Consider the following 3332-nt stretch of genomic DNA (forward strand, 5'->3'; position numbering starts at 1 on the left):
CACTCTTCTGTGTTTGTTTTTATTGACAAATTGTTTAAATTAAATGACTTTATCAGGTTATCAGGCTGTAACCAGCTGCTTGACTTGGACTGAAATAGGTGCCGGTGTTTGGCCGAAAATCTCCCCCCTGCCAGAATTCTCCATTTTCGGCACAACACCAGTACTCAGCTCCGGTCCGGTGAGCTCCTGCCCAAGTCAAGCACTGGCAGAAACACGAAAAAAATTGAAATAACTCAAGGGGTGTGATTACTTTCTGAAGCACTGTACATTTGTGAACACCCTGCCAGAATTCTCAATGGGGGAAATATTTGTTTTCTCACCCATCTACACCGAATACCCCATAATGAGTGAAAACACGTTTTTAGAAATATTTGCACATTTATTGAAAATGAAATACAGAAATATCTCATTGACATAAGTATTCACACACCTAAATCAATACTTTGTAGAAGCACCTTTGGCAGCAATTACAGCCAGTGGTGATTCTAGCATGTAAAAAAATATATATATATTGGGGGATGCATGCCAGCAAAGCCGCTACACAACACAACACTAAACACATTAATTGCACTATAACGGTGACAAACGGTGCCCTCAAACTGTTAGGGCCTACATAAAGCTGTCCCAACAGCAAAGTCCCAACACCTTACCTCTGCTACATCTGGCTATCAGCGGAGGCTTGTCTGCCACCGAAACAATTCATTTAGTCTCATTTACTGCCTTTAAAAAACATAGCTGATATGGCTGACTTGCTTAAAAAATGTAGTTTCTACTGACAATTGAGATGTACAAACTATGGCATAAGGGGACGACTAGCGTATAAGAGGCAATCCGTCATTTCAATTAAGATATTAATGAGCGAGCTAGGACGGACGTGGGCCGTTGTTACAATGTTCTCCCAGTACACCAAGTGATAAAGGGGGCATTTAAGCAGACAATGAAAGCTCTTACAATATTCGATGATTACATTTCTCTAAAACAGGATATAGGCTACATGTGCATCACCAAGTCAGAACAGTAGGCGAAATTTAGATGAGAAAATATACCAAATTATTAGGGTGAGGCTTATGGGCTGCTAACAGTTTACTATGCAACATACACTTAACATTACTTTCTTAGCTACAATATACATATCTCTCTGACATATTACATCATTTATGCAGCAGCATACAATACATTTTTGGACTTACTTTATTAGGAAGGGGCACATTTTGTCATCAAACTGTCATCGAAGTCTGACATTCTCTGGATTTATTGCGCTTTCAAGACTGTGAATTTGTGAATTTGGGGAAAAAACAAGGTCCAATCATGATGAAGTCAGTGATCTTCAGGTCGTAGCTCTAGAAAGAGGCCTTAGTTCCCAATTTACTATTCCGAGTTAGAAGACCGTTCAAAACTTATTTGGTAGGGAAATGCTTGTATATTAGTGATTAGTGTTCCATTATTAAAGTGACCAGTGATTCCATGTCTATGTACATATGGCAGCAGCCTCTAGGGTACAGGGCTATTTAATAGTCTGCTGGCCTTGAGATAGAAGCTGTTTTGCAGTCGCTCGGTCCCAGCTTTGATGCGTGTGTGCTTATGCTTTTCGGTATCTCTCCTCATCTTTATCTGTATGTTTTGTAGGTTGTTGTCCAGCTAATCTCGTCCAGCCGTCTGTCTTTCAAACAATTAAGATGGGGTAAAAGAGGATATTATCTTGTCAGGTCTGAGTGAAACCTAAAAATGAGGAGACATACTAGTCACCTGCTCCTGATAATCTTCACTTCAGCAGGTTTATGTAAAATCACCTACCAACAAAACGTGTTCTGATTGCTTGTGTTTGTGTATGCTACTCCCCCTAGTGGACATGTATAGTTATAGCCAGAAATGGTCCTTTAACTGATCGATGGGAAATTATCAATTATAATAACACATCAATAATACTGTACAGTAATCAGTGGTATCATGCCCATAGGGGGCACAAGGGCATGTGCCCCCTCAGATTCGTCCTGTTTAAAAAATAAATAAACAAAAAACTATACTATACACCAGTGTGGCAGTTGTACTAAACTTCTAAGGCTTAAAAGTTCTTAAATCATTTTTATTGACTAAATTGTTAACAATTGTAAAGAGGTATATTTTGATCAGTGAGTCTGAAGCTGGTTTGGGGTATTGCGAGTGTGAAGCTGAATGAAAAAAAAATCTAATTTTAAAGTACAGTGGATTGCGAAAGTATTCACCCCCGTTGGCATTTTTCCTATTTTGTTGCCTTACAACCTGGAATTAAAATCGATTTTTTGGGGGGTTTGTATCATTTGATTTACACAACATGCCTACCACTTTGAAGATGCAACATTTTTTTTATTGTATAACAAACAAGAAATAAGACAAAACTGCAAAACTTTAGTGTGCATAACTATTCATCCCCACAAAGTCAATACTTTGTAGAGCCACCTTTTGCAGCAATTACAGCTGCAAGTCTCTTGGGGTATGTTTCTATAAGCTTGGCACATCTAGCCACTGGGAGTTTTGCGCATTCTTCAAGGCAAAACTGCTCCAGCTCCTTCAAGTTGGATGGGTTCCGCTGGTGTACAGCAATCTTTAAGTCATACCACAGATTCTCAATTGGATCGAGGTCTGGGCTTTGGCTAGGCCATTCCAATATATTTAAATGTTTCCCCTTAGACCACTCGAGTGTTGCTTTAGCAGTATGCTTAGGGTCATTGTCCTGCTGGAAGATGCTATGCAATGTTTTTTTTCTGGCCACTCTTCCGTAAAGCCCAGCTCTGTGGATTGTACGGCTTAAAGTGGTCCTATGGACAGATACTCCAATCTCCGCTGTGGAGCTTTGCAGCTCCTTCAGGGTTATCTTTGGTCTCTTTGTTGCCTCTCTGATTAATACCTGGTCCGTGAGTTTTGGTCGGCGGCCTTCTCTTGGCAGGTTTGTGAGATGTTGTATGACATCTTCTGCTAACATAGCTGGCAATTTCTTATGGTCATAAATATGGTACACTTAAATGTGAGTAATTGGTAACTGCATATGTAGAGTGTGTCAACGTAGGCGTTGTGAAATAAGTGGGAGGATCAATATATGTATGGCAGCCCTTTCAGCTAATTGGGCAGATTGATTGCCACTCAAGACCGTTTCGCATTTTAGCTAAGCCTAACCCTTTTCCTAACCTTAACCTGCTGCTAGGTTAGTTCTCCTAACTTTCCACTTTAATTCTTCTAACCTGCCACGTTACTTATTCTGACCAGCCACGTTGCTTTTGATAAGCCACTTAAGCAAACATTGACAGTTAGAGGAGTGATGTTCTTTACTGCTGCAATTACCTCCTCAAGGTACTAGC

The sequence above is a fragment of the Oncorhynchus mykiss genome, chromosome 25 (genome assembly GCF_057628025.1).
Source record: "Oncorhynchus mykiss isolate SJ-2025 chromosome 25, ASM5762802v1, whole genome shotgun sequence".
In the NCBI taxonomy this organism is placed as follows: Eukaryota; Metazoa; Chordata; class Actinopteri; order Salmoniformes; family Salmonidae; genus Oncorhynchus; species Oncorhynchus mykiss.